Genomic DNA, 19,804 nt, shown 5'->3' on the forward strand with positions numbered 1-19,804 from the left:
CCATAGGGGTCGAGGGCCCCTATGCCTGGGATCTTCTGCTAGGAGAGCTGGCCGACCCCGCCCCCTGTGTGGACCAGATGGGCAGCCCTTTCACCCCTCGTGTTCCTCACCCTTGCCTTTATCACAGGGAATAACTGGGGCAGGAAATCCTGGGGGAGCACAAAGCCTGCCAAGCTCAGGCCTGGCACCAGTCCGGCACCTGGATGCCAAGCAGGTTGGAATAGAATGGGTAGCAGGGGCCTCAGCGGGGGGTGGGGGGTGAACCGCTGGAGCAGCTTGGCAAATGCCTCCCCTGGCTCCTGCTAAGACCTCCTATCTTGCCTGCCCTGTGCCAGCAACACCTGGAAGAGAGTTTTCTGGCAGGTCCTGGGGTGCAGAAGCGGGTTACAGGGGTCTCAGTCATACATTCACTCACAAGCACCTACTAAGGAAGGGGGAAGTGATGTGTTCCCCGAGTGCCCAGTAGAACAAGGCACTGGGTAAACCCCCCTTTGTTGCACCTCCCATCGCTACTGTAATCTAGAAGCTCCACTTCGCAGGTGAGGGAACTGAGGCTTAGGAAGGGGCAGAGCTGACTTTTTTTTTAATTTTTTTTTTAACATTTATTTATTTTTGAGACAGAGAGAGAGAGAGAGAGAGAGAGAGCATGAACAGGGGAGGGTCAGAGAAAGAGGGAGACACAGAATCCGAAACAGGCTCCAGGCTCCGAGCTGTCAGCACAGAGCCCGACGCAGGGCTCGAACCCACAGATCACGAGATCATGACCTGAGCCGAAGTCGGATGCTTAACCGACTGAGCCACCCAGGCGCCCCAAAGAGCTGACATTTGAATCCGGGTCTGTGTGATTCCCAAGCCTGCTTCCCCCCACCCATACCTCTGAGCGTCTCTCTGAGTGCCCTCTACACCCACTATGTCTAGGGGTCAGTTTGGAAACTGGAGATACAGAGGACTGGCCCTCACACGTAGTTCAATGGATGAATTAGCTATTGCTACGATGTCAATGCCGCATAACAAGTAGCACTCCCCAAATCTCAGGGGCTTACAGGCAATTACTCTTGCTCAGGGTGGTTGGGCAGCCGGGTGGCTCTACTTCAGGCTGCGGGCAGACCACACGTGTCTCTTGCTCTGCTTATACTAGTGGCAACGCAGGGTCTGCTTCCCATGGCTGGGCAGAGACACAGGATGTCTCCTGAGGCTTTGTTTTGGAACCGGTGCACTGTCCTGCTGCTGACCTGCCAAAGTGAGCCGCGTGGCCAAGCTCTACCCCGGGGGGAGGCACTACGGGCACCTGACGAAGGCATGGCCGTCTGACTGTCTAACAGGGAGGCAGGAAGAATGGGGTACGATAATCCAATTGTCCGCAGCAGGGAAGACAGACTGGGATGACAACACCGGGGTGCATTTCATCAAATCCAAGAAACCATCAACTGTAAAACACACCGGTAATTTAGGTGTCTCTAAGAAGGCAAAGCAGCTGCCAACTAAAGGGTGACATGATGCTTTCTCAGCTCATCATATTTTTATCTTATTCTTATCGAAAGCTATTTGATCCCTGGATGTGGAAGTGACAACAGCATGGACGGTTTTGACCAGGGTTGCTCTCGCGCCGGCTCTGACCCCTGTGTCAGGACTGGCACCGTCCCAGGAGATGGCGAGATGTCACTGGTTGCACGGCACATTCCGATGTCAGGGGTGTTCAAACGCGAAAACGTGTGTTTTGATTCTCAGAACTGGTGGCATCCACTGTTCACTCATGGCGGTGAGCCCTTGCTCTGGGACGGACCCCATGCTAAACATTCCATGTGGGTAAACCTGCTTGCCCCTCAGACAATGAGGGGGAAAGAGTAGCATCCCTGTTTCAAAGGCTGAGTGGAGCAAGGCTCAGAGCGACGTGCCGTCTTGCCGAAGACCCACACTTAGCAAGCGGCAGAGCAGGGACTTGAACCTAGGACAGTCTGACTCCGGAGTGGTTATGAGTGTAGACGCTGAGACAAACTGGGTCTAGGTTTCCTCCTCTGCAAAAAGGGGATGAGAGAAGTAATTACTTCATAGGTTGTTACAAACGTTAGAGTATTGAAAACAGGGTCAGGCACAGAACATTCAAGACAGGCTGGTCACTCTGGGAGTATTATTATTATTATTATTTTTGCCTCTCTGAAGCTAACGTCAGCGTAATAAGAGCTGCTACTAAACACAAAGCAGAGAGCTATGGGAAAAGTGGAAAAGCAGGCCGGGATAGTAGTCCCCCTTATCTGGGGTGGGGGGAAGGCCCGAGGCACCCAGTGGGTGCCTGAAACTGTGGATGGTACCAAATTATCCCGTACATACATACGATAAGGCTTACAAATTAGGCACAATAAGAGGTTAAGAACAACTAATAATAAATAGAGCAGTCATAGCAATAGACTGTCATAAAAGTTTTGTGAATGTGGTCTGTCTCTCAAAATAGCTGATACGTGCCGTAATCACCCTTCTTGTGGCGACGTGAGATGATAAGATGCCCGTGTGAGGAGTGGAGGGGAATGACGTAGGCGTGTGACGTAGCGGCTGCTACCCGCCTTCTGGGAGTGCGTCGGAAAATCACCTGCCACGGGACCGGACCTGACTGTGGGTAACTGGAAACAAAAGTGATGCTGCAGGTAAGGTGGTGGTGGGGGGGAACTGCTGCAGCTTAGTGACTTGGGGGTCTTGTCACGTTGTTTGATGGGAGGAAAGCAAAGAGCGTGTGATTCACGCCTGTACTCATTTACTCAAATATATTTGAGTAAATATATCTATGTGGAAGATGGTACACAGATGTGAAAAAAAAATGTAATGTTTATTTACTTTTGAGAGAGAGAGAGAGAGAGAGAGGGAGACACAGAATCAGAAGCAGGCTCCAGGCTCTGAGCTGTCAGCACAGAGCCCGATGCGGGGCTCGAACTTATGGACCATGAGAGCATGACCTGAGCCGAAGTCAGATGCTGAACGGACTGAGGCAACCAGGCACCCCCAACAGTGACTGGATTTGAAACCAAAAATTCAGGAGCTAATTACAAACATTTTTTTAATGTTTATTTATTTTTGAGAGAGAGGGAGAAAGGCAGAACACGAGTGGGGGAGGGGCAGAGGAAGAGAGAGAGATGGAATTCGAAGCAAGCTCCAGGCTCTGTCAGCACAGAACCCGACACGGGACTCGAACTCATGAGCTGTGAGATCATGACCTGAGCCGAAGTTGGATGCTTAACTGACTGAGCCACCCAGGCACCCCATGGGGGCTGATTTTTAAAAATTGAGGTATAATTTACCTGCCACGAGATGCACAGACCTTAAATATTCAGTTTGAAGGGTTTTCACAAATGTTTACACCTGTATTACCACCGTCCCACTCACCACGGAGAATATGTCTGTCACCCCGGAAAGTCCCAGTGTGCCTCTTTCCAGTAAAACACCTCCCTCTCCACCCTGTTTTTAAACACTTTTCTGTCCCAGTAAATCAGTTTGCCTGTTGCTGACTTTGGTGCAAATGAGACCTTACAGAAGGCGCTGGCTTTGAGTCTGGCTTCTCTCATTCAACCTAATAGCTCTAAGATTAAGCCACGTATCTTTTTCATTGCTGGGCAATGTTCCATTTTGTGCTGCTTATTATAACTGATTGCCTGCGCTGCCCCGAAGCCATCCTTCTTGCCTGCCGGGTGGAAATGGATCTGGGCCCTTTAAATTTCTTCCCTGCAAGCCAGCTCAGCCTGGTCAGTAGAGGGCGCTGGGGGGCCCATGCGGCCGCACAGGGCCCTGCTTCCTGATTCCGGGTGCTCCCGGGCTTCTGCCTTCCCCAGCTCCTGGCTCCTGCAGTGCACGGCCCGCGGCCCCCCCGGCACCGCTTTGGAGGCAGTTTTGGCAGTTTTGACGTGGGGTGTGTCACCAGCGGCGGCTTTTGTGGTATCCTCCAGGGAAGATTTCTGGTGAGTCCCCTGGGGTGGATTTCTAGCAAGTTCCACCAGCATGGCACCAGGCCAAGTGCTTGCCATGTGGTGGGCCACAGCCATGTCCTGGTCCGCAGAGTCTGGCTGGCAGCCCTGGAGGGGGTGTGTGTGTTTTAGGGGACATTTCCTCAGCTCAGGGGCTTTTCCTTGGGGAGATTTTTCAGCCTTAGGAGGGGACTCTTCCTTGGGGGCCTTATCTCAGCCTGGGGTGTGAGTTTCTCCTTGAGGGGGGGCAGCTATCTCAGCCTCATGGGGGGGGGTCTCTTTTTGGGGGCTCTGTATCAGCCTTAGGGTTCTCCTTGAGGCTCTCTATCATCAGTCCTGGGTGGGGGTGGGGGCTCTTCCTTGGGGGCTTTTCCTCAGCTCTGGGGGGAGCTCAGGTTCTAGCTCAGCCTGGTGGGGGTTTCTTTTTGGGGAGGCTCTGTGTTCAATATCATCCCAGGGTGGGGGCTCCTCTTGGGGCCTCTACGTCACCCCAGGGTAGGGGATCCTCCTTGTGGGTTCTCCCTCAGCCTGATGTGGGGGAATCTCTTCCGAGGAAGCTCCTTTTTGGGGCTCTGTCTCAGCCCCTGCATGGGGGGGGGCGTTCTTTCTTGGGAACTCTACCTCAGGCCTTGGGAACTTTATTTCACCTTTGTAGGGTGGGGAAACTCATCCTCCAGGCTCTCACCAAAGCCCCTCAGGGGGTGTTCCTGGGGGGGGTGGCATTCTTAGGGGTTCTGTCTCCGCCCCAGGTGGGGTCTCTTCCTCAGGGGCTCTGTCTCAGCTCTTTGGGTCGTGGCTATTCCTTTAGCTTCTAACCTTACATTAATTATAATTCTCTTTATTCTTTATTAGCCAATGCTCTGTTCATTCGGTCCCCTGTTAGAAGTGAATAATTCTTCATATGGAACTTTCCCTGTTGGAATTACTGTGTGGTTTCTTTTTCCTGATCAGACCCAAACCAGTATAGAATTGGTGTCAGCAGTGATACGGGGGGCGGGGGGAGGGTGGCTCTGCAGAGACGAGATTTCCAGACTGGTTTTCTCATGGGCTTGAACGTGGTGCTGAGCCAGTGGGAACTGGGGTGCTAGTAACCCAGGGCATGAAGTGGCCCTGCAATTAACCAAGCTATCGCCCGTGGTTGATTGAGATGAAGTGCCAACGAGGCACGTCCCTTGGGAGCCAGAGTGATGCTGTGCTTCACCGTTAATGGCAGTGGTGACGAGTATAAGGACCGTGGGGGTGTGGGATTGATTCTTTTGAGGGCTCTTGAGCTTACAGAGAGAAGATGAGAAGCTCAGGTCCATTGGCTCAGCTCAAGTCACGGTCTGAGAACGGGAAAGCCTTCATGACAGCCTTTCGAGAAGCTGCTATTATTATTATTATTATTATTATTATTATTATTTTGCAGCTGCAGGGCTGGTATTGCTGAAAATCAAACAGAAAATTTAATTGTGTCGGTTGCTGAATTACAACCACAATTGAATTCACATCTTGACAGATTGCTCATGTGAAAATTAGGGCATTGACGGGGAAGGAAAGGGGTTCTGAAACATGGAATGGGGACATCTATCTGATGGGCCCAGATGAAACGGACGATCTTAAACCCCAGTGGCTCTGAGCCTCCCTTGTAGGTGGTGGTGGCTCTCGCTCCTGTGTCTGAGGCTATTTCCCCTCTGTTTAAAAACCCTGTGACAAGGTGCCTGGGTGGCTCAGGTGGTTGAGTGTACGACTCTTGATTTCAGCTCGGGTCATGAGCTCGCAGTCCGTGAGTTTGAGCCCCGCATCGGGCTCTGTGCTGACAGCTTGGAGCCCGGAGCCTGCTTTGGATTCTGTGTCTCCCTTTGTCTCTGCCCCTCCCCTGCTCATGCTCTGTCTCTCTCTGTCTCAAAAATAAATAAATAAAACATTAAAAAAATTAAAAAAAAAGATTCTCTCTCTCCTCTCTCTCTCTCTGCCCCTTCCCTGCTTGGGTGCAGACAGTCTCTCTCTCTCTCTCTCTCTCTCTCTCTCTCTCTCTCTCTCTCTTTTTCTCAAACAAACACCCTGTAATACCCTTGGTGGGGACAGATACCTTGAGAGGGAATGCCCATTTTCCTCAAGGCTTACAAAGACTGCTTACTGTTGTCACTAGACTCTAACTAGGGCCAGATCTCAGCATCGTGGCAGGGACACACTAGCACACCCAAAGAATTGCAAGACTTCACTAACACATCTCAGCAGAATTCTGGGGAACCCATGTGGGAGTGGATTCCAAGGGTTTTAGACCGAAGAAGGCAGGTGATAACACTGGGTTGGTGAATTGTCACGCATGCACTCACTGGAGATTCTGGGTTTGATTATTAGCATGTGCGCTAGAGGTGGTTGAAACAGCTTACTTGGTTGGTTGGCTGAGATCTGGACCCAACGGTGGCCTACAGTTAATGACGCTGCAGCATCATGATCAGAAGAGGGAATCCAAAGGCGTGGGGAGACAGGAATGCTGGACTGGGCACTTTGTGTGTGATCTGCACCCCCTCCAACAATGTTCCACGAGAGGGAGTGGGAGACAGAGGCACTGACAAATACACGAGTGAGGGGAGCATCCTTGAACTGCTGCGTGGCTTCTCTTTTGTAGGCTGGGTGTGACCTCAGAGGCTGCCTCCACTGGGATTGGCCCCCTGGTTGCAGCGGGTATAAGGGCATCCTGGAATAGCAGAGACCAAGGGGCAGGACATCACTGCCAAGGACGAGGTGGGCACATCTACTGTAAGGCAGCAGGGAGGTGCAGGCAATCAGAACGCCTTCGCCCACAGGGATCTTTGGTGGTGGCTAGTGGATCACAGTGTCCCCGGGAATGAAATAAATGGCAGCTTGATAGATACATAACATAAAAAGTTCTGGGTCTGGTTAGCCAAAACCGGGCATGGTCCGCCGTGACGGAGAGTCTCTGCCTCTCCTCCAGTTTCTATACCTCAGTCAGTTCCTGAGCCCAGAAAAATCCCTTGGGAGGCCAGGTCCCTTTGAGGAAGAAGCCTTCTCATTTCTCTTTTTTTTTTTTTTAATTTTTTTTTCAACGTTTTATTATTTATTTTTGGGACAGAGAGAGACAGAGCATGAACGGGGGAGGGGCAGAGAGAGAGGGAGACACAGAATCGGAAACAGGCTCCAGGCTCCGAGCCATCAGCCCAGAGCCCGACACGGGGCTCGAACTCACGGACCGCGAGATTGTGACCTGGCTGAAGTCGGACGCTTAACCGACTGCGCCACCCAGGCGCCCCATAAGCCTTCTCATTTCTGCAAGCACTTACTGTAAATATTCCTCCAAACCTCCCCCAAAGGGACCTGGGGCCATTTACCAGGGTGGCTGTGTACTGGGGAAAAGGACATACACAGATGGGTCAGGGATCGCTATGCACTGGTTCTGAATAAACCCTGATTCTTAGGGACCCACGGTGCCACTCTGGCCCAGAGGTCAACGTGGGGGCTTATGGTGGTCAGGTGATAGAAAGTGGTGGCTGACACACAGGGGTCCAGGTGGCTTGGGGACCCGCCCCAAGGTCATTCCTCCAGTTCCTGAACGAATGATTACGACACATAGACAGACTTAGCGACTCACCATTCTCTCCCCTTTCTGTTTTTATTTTATATGCGAGTTTTGGGAAGTTAACTTTACAATTTTGTCTTTAGGTGACAGACTATCCTGGGGAACTGTGACGGGGTTTGAGGAGTAATAAATACAGTCAGTGGTGACTTCTAGGGCTGTTGGTTTCATTTTACGAGAAGTGTTAAGAATGATGGCTGTGTCTCCTTGGGTGGGAATGCAGAGTTGTGTTGTCAGGAGCTCAATGGTGTGAGCAGGGTTCCTACAGAAGCTCAGTAGTCAAGGGGACGGAACGTGCTGTGTGTCCATGATTGCCTGCGCTGCCCCGAAGCCATCCTTCTTGCCTGCCGGGTGGAAATGGATCTGGGCCCTTTAAATTTCTTCCCTGCAAGCCAGCTCAGCCTGGTCAGTAGAGGGCGCTGGGGGGCCCATGCGGCCGCACAGGGCCCTGCTTCCTGATTCTGGGTGCTCCCGGGCTTCTGCCTCCCCAGCTCCTGGCTCCTGCAGTGCACGGCCCGCGGCGACCCCGGCACCGCTTTGGAGGCAGTTTTGGCAGTTTTGACGTGGGGTGTGTCACCAGCGGCGGCTTTTGTGGTATCCTCCAGGGCAGATTTCTGGTGAGTCCCCCAGGGTGGATTTCTAGCAAGTTCCACCATCATGGCACCAGGCCAAGTGCTTGCCATGTGGTGGGCCACAGCCATGGTCTGGTCCGCAGAGTCTGGCTGGCAGCCCTGGAGGGTGTGTGTGTGTGTGTGTGTGTGTGTACTTCCTTGGGGGGTTCTGTCTCAACCTTGTGGCCGGGGGAGGGGCTCCTCTCAGTCTGGGGTAGCGAGTGCCTCCTTGGGGGCTCTATTCAGCCCAGGTTGGGGGGGGTTGTTGCTTCTTAGGGGTTCTGTGTCAGCCCTAGAGGGATTCTTCCTGGATACTATTCTCTAGAGTTCTAATTCTTTCTAGCCAGCCCCTTGTTTGTCTGGTCTTCTAGTATGTTTAGGCAATAATTCTTTATACGGAACTTTCCCCATTCAGATTACTGGGTGGGTTCTCCCTCCTGACTGGTTGCAAAGTGGCTCACGCTGTGTGTTATAAGTCATTGTTTGTCCATCCATTTTCACGTTGGTATTTCCAATTTGGGGCTGTTCTGAATAACTTGCTAGGCGTATTCTCAAATGCACCAGCCTTTCTGTGCACATGTTTGTATCCCATGGATAAATGCTCATTTTGCCTACAGGGTGCTGCGGGGTCACCGGGAGTTTTGTGGGTCTGTTTTTTAAAAATTTTTAAAAATGTTTATTTATTTTTGAGAGAGCGAGAGGGAGCGAGAATGAGCGGGGGAGGGGCAGAGAGAGAGAGGGAGACAGAGAATCCGAAGCAGGCTCCAGGCTGAAAGCGCAAAGCCCGATGTGGGGCGTGAACCCACGAACCATGAGATCACAACCTGAGCCGAAGTGGGACGCGCAACTGACTGAGCCACCCAGGTGTCCCATGGGTCTGTTTTTTTTTTTTTTTTTTTGTATCAGTGATAAAATTCGACATGGGTTCTAGAAGGATCTCTCGGCCTTGGGTGAATGGGGGCAAAGGCACCAACTCTTAACTCCCCAGATGCAGGTGGCAGCCCAGCCTGGTGACCTTGTGCACGTGGCTCTGCTCCATCGTCTATTTGTGAATCTGTGAAATGGGAATGTTCTCGTGCCTCCATAGGATTGTTGGCGGGACTGAATGGGATAGCGCGCACAGGTGCTTGGCACGGGGCTGGCATGGAGTAGGTACACAATGGGCAGCAGCCAACATACCGTCGTCATTAGGTGCTTACGCTGCGATGTCCCTGTATCTCCCTGGCACCGACCGTCACGTGTCTAGAGACCAAGAGCTTAGAGGAGTGGGAAAGGGTCTCGGTGCTCTGTCGGGACCCGGGAAAGCTGGGACACGGCTGCCATGGCTGCCCAGTGCCTGGCGCTTTCTGACGCCCTCCTGTGCCTTCCCTCTGAGGAGTGGACCCTCAAGGTGGCCTTGGGTTCTGGGCTCTTTGCCCAGCCCCCTGACAGCTACCTCAGCTGGCATCCTGCCAGGCTGAACCCTGAGCTGCTGCACCCCAGCTAGTCAGACAGCCATGATTAGTCAAATAAAATTTCCATCTGTTGAGGAATTTTCGAGAGTTATTACTGGCTATAAAAGCAATCGGAGGAGAAGGATGGATCTGAGGGGGTAAGTGCCTCTAATTATGTGCAGTAGTGACTTTTAAATAAGGTTGCAGATGTCCTTATCAGAGTGAGCCAGACCCCCATCGCTGTCTGGGCCGGAGGGGGTTGGGCTGGTGGGGGTGGGTCCTTCTCTGTAGAGGGAAGAAGAAGAGGGGCGCCGTGTTTGAATCTTGGGGGTCGTTGTGGCGTTTAGAAAGACCCTGGATGCAGAGGGCTTAGTAAAGGCCCGGCAGGTCTTAATGGATGCACACTGCAGGTGCTTAATGGATGCACGTTTCTGCTTTCCCTGCTTCCCTCCTTCTTCCCCCTGGGGCCTGAGCCAGGCTCCTGGACAGAGCAGCGTCTCTCGGGGCCGGGTTGTTGCTGTCACAGACTCTGTGTGGCCGCTCCACGTAAGGTCTGGGCCTCGAGCTTCGCCCTCAAAATGGGACAATGAATTAGCAGGTGTCCATCCCAAAGGAACACTGGGCGGGGAGATTTTGGGGAATGTGGGCCCAGCATCGTTCTGCTACTAATATATGGCTTTCCTCTAGTGCTTGACTTGTTTTGACCCCTCAGCACCTGGGGGGGGGGGGGCGGCATGGAGGAGACATTGTGGGCAGGAGGGTTTGGGGTGCTGAGGGGCTCATCTGAGGTCACCTGGCTTAGGTGCTCCTGCTTTCTTGGGGGGAAAGAGTTTTAGAAGTCCACCCCCTTCTTTGTCTTGTGATGCTTAACACAAGATTGTACTTTGAGGGCACCTGGGACTCAGGAGGCTTCATGGGGGCCAGTGGGGTGGGTGGTTTTGCTGGAAGGGGCTCAAATGTAACTGAGAACCCCCGGAGAGAGGGGTTCGCAGGGTCCAAACCCTCAAATGCTTGAAGGCACACAGTCCCCTGACTGCTGGGCCAGGGGTCTGTTCATGGACAGGCTGTTCCTCCTTGTCTCCCCTGCCCACCTGTCCGTCAAGCACAAACCAGCCCCCCCTGCCCCTTGGGCCCTTTAAAACCACAGGCACATGCCTAGGCCCCCGCGGCCGGCCACACTTTGACTCCTCAGAGTCGGCTGTAGAAAAGCCCGCATGTGTGGCCAGGAGCCATCAGAGTTCAGTCCTTCCCGCCATGGCTCTGCTCTGGGCAGGGAACTCTCCTTGGGTTCCTTCCTCTCTGCCGGGGCGGTTCCAGTGTGACTGATTAGCGGTGGTTTGCCCTGGGCCCGGGGTCCCCTGGTGTCTGACTCTGGAACCACAGGCCTGGGGCTGAGGTAGGAGGGCGGGGCCGGCAGAGCTGCGGGTTCGGGTTTGCAGCTGAGTTTTATGAGAAACTGAGGCCTCTGGCCTGGTTGTGCCCACGAGGGAGGTCATCTCCCTGCGCGTCCCCAGCCCCTGGGTCCTCCCTGATGACTTGGTCACTCCATCAGCTGCAGAGGGGACAATCTGGCTTCCGGCCGTGCCTCTGGCTGTGTGACCTGGGCAGGACTCCGACCTTGTGTGGACTCAGTTTCCCTCTCTGTGAGTGGGGATAATAAGACAGGCTTGTCATAGGGTCCGGGCGACAATGAAACGAGCATGTGGCTGTCTCCTCGCTCTTCTCTTCTGGTCAGGCTGGGAGAAGGGCCCGGAGGTGTGAACCTTGCTTCAGGCTCCTGTCTCTGAGGGCCGAGACCTCTGCGGAGGGGAGGCTTTTGGGGCTGGAGTGAGCCGAGTCTCTGGAACTCTCCCCAGTCCTGTGATGGGGTGGGCACCGGGAAAAGGTGCCTGTGGGCTCCAGGACGGCAGGAATTTTGGTGGTTTCAGCCCTGCCTGGGTTTCGTGATGTCTGCAGGTGGGTGGGGAAGGGGTGCTTGGGTGCTGGGGTCGTCAGAAGGACCCCTGGAGCAGGTGGCATCCCTGATTCTCTCATGGTCACATCCGTATGCCCCCACCCCTCGGTTCTCCCATCTCAAACTTGGGGGAAGATTGGGTCCTGTGCGCCCCACCTCCTCCTGGCCAGGGCATTGGGAGCCCCAGGGAGCTCGAGGCGCCCCCTGATGCCGCACTCTGCCCTCCCTTCCCCATTGCTGGACCCCAGATGGACCCCAGCCTCTCTCCGGCGCCCTCAGGACCCCTTGCTTCCGGCCTGGGAGGAGAGTCTGGTGATTTTCCTCCCCAAAGGAGGAGCGCAGCTCCTCTGCGTGGAGAAGTGTTGTGACGGGCTGGTTACATTTTCCTCTTCCCAGTTCTTCGTTAGCTACAGCCCTTCTCTGTGAGAGGGTTCCCGGGACTTCTGGGCTTGTGCCTGTGCCTGCCTTGGGCACAAGAAGGCTCAGAGCAAAATGATCCTTAGTGTCCCTCCCCCCCCCCCCCCCGATCGTCGCCCCCCTGCCAAGAATGAGAGGCTGGGAGCCTTGGGGCTGACAAGCTGGAGCGTGTGGAGGGCTGGGGAGGCCCCCCCACCCCCCGCCCAGGGAACCCGGGTTTGGGACGGAGCTCCGTGCCTCACCAGCTATGGTCAGTCTGAGCCCTCAGTTTCCTGATTGCTGAGTGGGGATGGTAACCTCAGTGCTGTCACCAGGGTTAAATGAGGCCATGAGTCCTCCACACTCCCCGTCATGGTTCTTGGTGATGTGCCCCAGACCCAGACGACAGTGGGTGGAAACAAAGCCACATGGGTGCAGCCGGGAGAGGCTCCGCAGGCCCGCGGCAGGGCTCACGGAAGTCCCGGTGGCGGGTCCTTCCCCTTGGTGGGCAGCTGTGGGGCAGGCCTTGGGGATGACCCTGTGGTCCTCCTTCCTGAAGGTCCCTCTGTCTTTCAGCGGTTCAGCCTCCTGAAGGTCCCCTGAGGGCCCCTCTGTTCCGGGGCCTGGTCATTTATTCGTGGCTTGTCTGGCCAACCCCTCTGCCGTGAGAGAAGGTTGGAGAGGCGGGAGGCCCTCCAGGGCTGTTCTGAGGACACACCCAGTGTCTGTACCCCAGCTTTCAAGGCCCTGTGACCTGCCCACGTCCTCCCCTCCCCTCCTGTGGCCTCTGGTCGATGCAGCGGAAGGCCTTGAGCCCTTAAGATTTGCCGGCTCTGGGCTCAGCACCCGCGTGCCTTGTTTATCCAGTCCTCACCATGACCTTACGTGATACTATTTCTGTGACGTGTCTTCAGATGACACAAGGACCAGCCTCGTGCGGTGGGGCCGGAGGGCAGGGCTGGCTTCCCAAGCGAGAACTTACCAGCCGTGGACCAGTGGATGTGCTCAGCGTCCCACTGCTGGGAGTTGGCAAGCAGGCGCTGATGGCCGTCGTTCAGGGAGACGGAGGGGACCCTTCGCAGATGACACTGAGAGGTGTCTCAGGGGCGTCCACCTTTCAGGATCACGGTCCCCTGAGTCTTGAATTCCCTGCTCCTTACTGGAGATGGCGCCAGTGATCCCACTTATAGGAACTGAGGCTCAGAAGCAGGCATTTCTGTGCCCCGATCGCTGGTTCCTCCCCCTTCTTCCACTTATCCCAGGTGGCCGGGTTCTGAGCATGTCAGCCCCGTGTCTTGCTTGGTAGCAGCATAGTGGGCCATTGGTGGCCTTGGGGGTGGGGAAGGGGGGCTTTGATCCGGTCAACTATTTCTTCACTTACTCTGCTAAGCACTTATATTCCCCCTGAACACCTACTGTGTGCCAGGCCCCGGGGGGGGGGCAGATTTGTGCCCTCGGTGAGCTCACGGTCAAGTGTGATGGATAGGGGGCTCTGCCTGTGGTTCCCAAGCATCCGAGTGAAGTCCTGGCCTTGCTCAGACCAAAGAATTAGCCACCTGGGGTGGGGTCTGGGCATCTGTACTTTGTCACAAGCTCCCCAGGGGATCACGGCTGAGACCCAGATTTAGGAACTGGAGACTCATAACTCTCAGTGGACAGCTGTGCAGCAGCTGGGGGGCTCCAGCCAGAGAACAGGTGGGAGGGGTGCCGTTGGGATCCAGGGTCGGTGGGAGGAGGGGGCCGACTGGGGGTGCTGGACGCTTCCCCATCCGTGAAAAGCAGTAGGTAAAGGGCAGTGAGTCCGGGGCTCTGCAGAGTGCATGGCTGGTGACTTCCTACCGTCCTGGTCCTGGTCCGCAGGGACCGGGATTTTTACCACTTTAGGTCACCACTGTCTCCCAGTGACTAGGACAGGGGTTGGTGGGAAGGAGGGGCTCACCACTTTTGTGGGAATGAACTTCATAAGGCGGGACAGCCCCTCCTTGCCTTTGGCCCCCACCTCTGCTTGAGCTCTATGGACCAGACCCTGTGCTGGACGCCTTGTGTGCGTTAACTCCTCAGATGCTCCCGATGGCCCCGGGATACAGGCACGAGGATCACACCCATTTGGCAGATGAAGAAACTGAGGCCCAGGGAAGTCCCTCTTCATGGCTGCCCCTCCACTTCCAGTTCAGGTTTCGCCTCCTCGGAGGGGTGTGCTCTGAGCCCTGGGCCAGTTACACACCCCCATTATCTTTGCTGCCTTCACAGCTTGTGTAAACGTGCTGTCTCCACTGCCCTGGATTTTAAGGTCTGGCTCGTGGTGGACCAGCTGCCCCGACCTGACGCTGTGTTCTCAGCCACTAGGCTCTCCTGCCCGCGTGGCCTGATGACAGTTGTGAGTTCATTAAGCGACATCGGCATCATTGCCCGGGGCCCTGGGGTGAGGCAGACGTTCCCTGGCTTGCTCTCTCCCCCAGCTCCCAGGGAGGTCGAGCTCAGCCCAGGTTTAGATCAGCCGCAGTTCACGCAGCCAGCCCTCCCGCAGAGTAATTACTATAATTTCCCCCGCGTAACCCTCCGCTCTTGGATGGTATTGTGACCGAAATGGGAGAAGCAGGAACACTCCCTGCCCTGGTAATTGCGGCTTCGCAGGCGCTGCTGACATCTCCAAAGGGAGCTGGTGATTCGCGGCGTGTGTCAGAGGCGTCACCTTTGAACCCTGGCTTTTTGACTCTGGCGCCTCTTCAAATGCAATTATGATGAATGAGTGGGATGCATTGATTCATTGTGTCCTCGGGGCTGTGTTCACATCCCTGGTCCAATCTGGAGCCTCGTGGCAGCCCCGTGAACCGGGGGCGGTGCGTGGCCCTGACTCAGTTGGGCAGAGGGTTCTGCGTTCCCCGAAATCGTGCAGCGTGGGAGCAGCAGGGTCTGGCTGGAACCCGGGGCTCCTGGGTTCGCTCGCTGCCTCCCATCCCTTCTGCTCAGACGCCCTGTTAGAGAGGATGTTCGGACGATTCTACCACCCGGGCTCAAGTGCGTTAGAGAAGAGCGATAATGAGTGCAAAAATCATGACCTTGGGCCCTGACGGCTCACCGGGCTGCTCACCTCGCCTTGTAAGCGGGAACGCATTTAACCTCCCACAGCCCATCACGGTTATGCTTCCCAATTTGCAGATGCAGGACCTGAAGCCCAGAGAGGGGGTGCTGACCTGAGGGCCAGGGAGCCAGGAGGTGATAGAGCCCAGACTGGAGCCGAAGCAGTCTCCAGCTCCAACCTCCGGTCTCTCCTGCTGTGCAAATGGCAGAAAGTCAGCATTCCTGAACATGTAGTGTTTCCTCCTTTTTGCCTCCTCTTTCTTTTCCTTCTTCTCCTCCTCCTTCTCCTTCTCCTCCTCCTCCTTCTCCTTCTTCCTCATCAATCCATTTGCTCATTGGTTCACTTGTGAATTCATTCATTGATTCATTGATTCATTCATTCATTCATCCATCCAGCCTTGTTTGTGGGTCCCTGTTAACACCAAGCATTGTTCTAGGTATTAGGGATTCAGTCCTGTACAAGTTTCCATTCTATTCCTGAGCTTCCATTCCAGCTGGGGGAGACAAATCACAAAACCAGACAAATGATGAATTCGGGTTGGGAGAGCGATGGAGGAAAATGAGTAGAAAGGAGATGCGGGGTGTTGGGAGGGGGACACTAGCCAGTGTGGTCAGGGACGGGCTAAGCAGAGACTAGAAGGAAGCATGAGAACATCACGCAGAAGAGATTCCAGGCAGAGGGAGCCGTGTGTGCAAAGGCCCTGTGGTAGGTCTGTGCCAGGTGTGTTTGAGGACCTGCAAGGAGGGTGGTAGGAAGTGATGTCAGGAAGCTGAGTGGGGAGATGTAGGGTGGGGGCGGGGGCTCAAACAGGTAGGGAGGGAAGACGAGCCTGGCTCGCTTGGTTTCCGTTGGCCGATACAGGGGGGAGTTCAGTTGTGTTACTGAAGCGGTTGGCAGCTTGGCCTTTCCCTGAAAGCGGGAAAAGTCTCAGCGTGTCTGCCTGTGCCAAAGTCCCTCTAGCAAGTCTGGTTCTGGGAGGCAGGTGCATACATGTGTGTGAGGTGAGGTTTAGAGAGTCAGGTGGGAGCTCTCTTCAGGGCAAACCACAGGACTAGGCTCTGGCTGACATGAGCAGGAAAGGAAGTGACCACTCAGCTCGCAGAATCGGAGGCTTGGCCGAAGGACTAGTTTGCAAAGACCAGGAACCACAAGCCTTCTGAGACCCCACTGGGATGGGTGGCCCCAGTCAGCTCGGAATGATTCTACAGGCTGGAATTCTAGGTCCGGGGTGGGGGGGAGAGAGAGGGCCTCTAACAGATGGGGCTTTGGCCACGTGACCAGTCCTAGTTTGTGTTCAGGGCCTCATGATCAATAGTCCCGCCAGGAGTGCATTTTGGAGGCGCGGTCAGCCCTGGAAGGGCATTTGGGGGTGCCGGTATCCAAAGAAGAGGGGACAGACAGGTGCTTGGCTGCTAACAGAGGCCCAGGGTCCCCGGCAAGGATCTCAGAGATGGGTGAGCTGTCCTCGCCTTCAGGATGCTAAGGGCAGAGCCCGTCTCGGGTGGAATGTTCGAGAAGGGGGTCGGATTCCTCAGAGTGAATGGTGGGGTGGAGTTCAGAGAGGACAGAGGTTCCCGGGTCTGGGGGAGGTTGTGGCAACGCTGGGTCTGGCTGGGCTTTGAGGGCTGGGTGGTCTTGAGAGCGAGGGGGAGGGGTGCTCTGAGTGGGGCTCACTGCTCAGGCAAAGTCAGGGAGGCCTCCTGGCTTTCGTGGGGGTGGGAGCAGCTGCTGAGTCACTGGCAGGGAGTGGGGAGTGCTGCTGGAGCTGCAGGCTGAGCATGCAACCCAGCCCCAGTCTGGGGAGTGCAGACTTAGGAGGGTGACGGCGTCCGGCTGGGGCGGGGGCCGGGGGGGGGGAGGAGTGCTTTGGGGAGCACCTACTATGTACCTACGCTCCGCTAAGCGCTTTGTCGTGGCCTTACTTAACCTTTACAGCAGTCCTATTCGATAGCACTGCTATTTACCCCTACTACACAGAGGAAGAGACAGGGGCTCAGAGAGGTTAAGTGACTTGGTCAAGGTCACACAGCCAGCAAGTAGCCGAGAAGGGGTTCCATCCCAGGCTCGGCTAACGGTCTCTCCTTGTCCGGGTTACAGACTCATCAGCTGTGAAGTTGGGCAGCCTGCTGACCTGCTCTGGCCCTTTGCCCCAGTCACATTTCTTCCTCTGTGGGCGGGCAGGGGTGGCCAGTGCAGGGGCGGGTTGGGGGCGGGTCCGAGGTGACTTTCTCCTTTTTTTCTCCTCCCTCCCTTCCCCCTGCAAAGAGCTGGAACAAAGCTGTCAAAACTGGAGTCAGCAGAAAAAATCTAATTTTCACCTCAGACACGTTTGTAGCTGACAGATACTAACCCAACCTCTAGACTTTCCCTCTAGACGGGTCTGAGCCGAGTCCTGCCCTGGACACCGGGACAACAGCCCTGTCGCGAATTCACTGTCGCATTTTAGACAAGATGCATCTTCTCTATAGGCCTCAGTGTTTCTTTTTTTTTTTTTTAATTTTTTTTAACGTTTTTTATTTATTTTGGGACAGAGAGAGACAGAGCATGAACGGGGGAGGGGCAGAGAGAGAGGGAGACACAGAATCGGAAACAGGCTCCAGGCTCTGAGCCATCAGCCCAGAGCCCGACGCAGGGCTCGAACTCATGGACCGCGAGATCGTGACCTGGCTGAAGTCGGACGCTTAACCGACTGCGCCACCCAGGCGCCCCTAGGCCTCAGTGTTTCTACCGGTAACATGCGAGGGACCGGTCCTCAGGGTGGGGTGTTGCAAAGTCAAGTGCCTACGGGGGGCCCTCCACCGGCCAAGAAAGACAAAGGTGTGAAATGGGCCAGGTGTGGGAGACCAGCGGTGCTGGGGATGTGTGGTCCGGCGGGCAGCTGCCCTGCCCATCGGGGCAGCTCCTGCTCGGGGCCCACCGGTTATTGCTGGCATGGGGCAGCGATTGCCGGGTCCTTGGATTATTTTAAGAAAAGCCAGGGAGCTGACTTGCGCTCCAAAATATTTCAAAATTTAAATGTCAGCAGCTTATTTAGAAATCTTGGGGGAAAACATTTGCGGAGGCCCATAAAAGGAGCTTCGCGGGGTGAGGTTGGCCTGTGGGGTCACCAGCTGCCAAAGCCAGGACTGGGTCATTCGGGTTTCCTCCATCTGGATGAGCTATAGCTACGCTTAACATGCATAGAAATAAAAATCAACTATTTGCCTTCTAGAGGTATTGATTTGTATTTATTGATGAGCCTGAGGTTTATCACGGGCATCTAAGCTCAGAAATAATGACGGGGCGGAGACCTCTTTGAGAAACTTTAATCACAGATTAGGAATCCGTGGGCCTGACCCTCTCTGTCCCTCTGGGTTACTTCTGCCTCTTATGTCTGTCTTTAAGCCTTCCTGGTGCAGACACAGCCTAGCCTGGTTTCTATGGCAACAGAGCATGCTACCTTCTTCCCCTCGTAGATTTGTATATTCGGAGAGAGAAAAGCTGGGCGGGTGGCCTTGAGATTCCCCTCACCTGGACGGCGGACCCAGGGACTTCTGCTTTGTACCTTTGCAAGATCATGGGCGGGACAGGTTTATTTGAAGCCTGCGGGCAGCCCAAGAGCGAGATTTATTGGCTCTCCGGAATTTTTCGAGACCTCCGTTCAGAGCTATTGACTTTATCACGTCGGCCACCATTCCCAGTTTGGAGAGTGCCTGTGGATCAATCCCATAGTATCCAGAGATCAATGGGTTTATTGGTCCTTTTTAGGGTGGGCTTGGGAAAGACTTGAAAAAAGCCAGCGGGGTTCGAAGAGGATATGGGGGTCAGAGTGGCCGATGAGCTGAGCAGGGGCTCTGGTCATTCCCACCATGCCCAGGTGAAGAAGCCAAGAGGACCCAGAGACCGGGGAGGGAGGTGGCTGCCCTGGGGCTGGGGTGTGCCATAACTATCAGTCCCAGGCAGTGACCAGGCAGAAGAGGGGAGTGGGTAAGGCACAGACGCTGGAGTCCAGCTGCCCGAGTTCGAATCCTGGCCCCACCGCTGTGAGGCTGTGGGTCTTGGGCAACTTACTGAACATCTCTGAGCTTCTGCGTCTTTGTCTGCAAAACGAAGACCGCCGCGCTAACTTCTTCACGGGTTACTGAAAGGACTGAGAAGGTACGTGTAAAACACATAGAACGTAAGTCAGCAAACTTTTCTGTAAAGGACCAGAGAGGAGACATTTTAGGCTTTGTAGGCCGTATCGTTTGCCAGACTCCTCACGTCTGCTGTAGTGACTGAGAGCAGCCATAGACAATATGTAAATGATGGACGTGGCTGTGTTCCAATAAAACTTTATTCATAGATCCTGGGATTTGAATTTCATATACTTCTCACGTGTCGCGAAAGAGCCTTCTTGTCCTGATTTTTTCCCAACCGTTTAAAAGTGCAAAAACCACCCGTGTTGCGGCAGCCGTACGAAGGCAGGCAGCGAGCCGGATCTGGCCCCCGGGCCGTGGTTTGCTGACTCCTGATGTAGAATACTGCCGATTTCGCGTTCATTAGACGTCAGTCACTGATGTTACCTTTATCTTTGCCATTATTCTTTTCGTCCTAGGAGGGTGGACTGGAGGCAGGAAAATATTTGGCCCAGAAAGAAATGACTTGGGCTAAGGGTGCATATTAACTACACTCAGGGAAGATGGGATCCCAGCGGGGGTATCTTCGGCTGTTTGTGGGCAGAACTGACAGGGAGATGAATTTTTTGGCTCTGAGGCCTCTAGCAGCCAGTTGGAACAGACTGCCTTGGGCACAGTGAGCTCCTGTCACCAGAAGAGCTCCA

General features: G+C 54.8%; 1 protein-coding gene across 2 annotated transcripts in view; it reads left to right on the forward strand.

Moving 5' to 3' along the window:
• The first annotated feature begins 3,773 nt into the window (after positions 1-3,773).
• Positions 3,774-19,804, forward strand: part of ACTL8 (actin like 8) — a 66,492-nt gene continuing 50,461 nt past the window's right edge. The window contains exon 1 of one of the 2 annotated variants that reach the window (XM_045035174.1): positions 3,774-3,941. The gene's annotated coding sequence lies outside the window, so the exon portion shown is untranslated. Of the gene's footprint in view, positions 3,942-7,884; positions 8,145-19,804 lie in introns of those variants that run through there. The other variant, XM_045035173.1, reaches the window with a different exon arrangement.

This window comes from Felis catus, chromosome C1 (assembly GCF_018350175.1).
Source record: "Felis catus isolate Fca126 chromosome C1, F.catus_Fca126_mat1.0, whole genome shotgun sequence".
Classification (NCBI taxonomy): Eukaryota; Metazoa; Chordata; class Mammalia; order Carnivora; family Felidae; genus Felis; species Felis catus.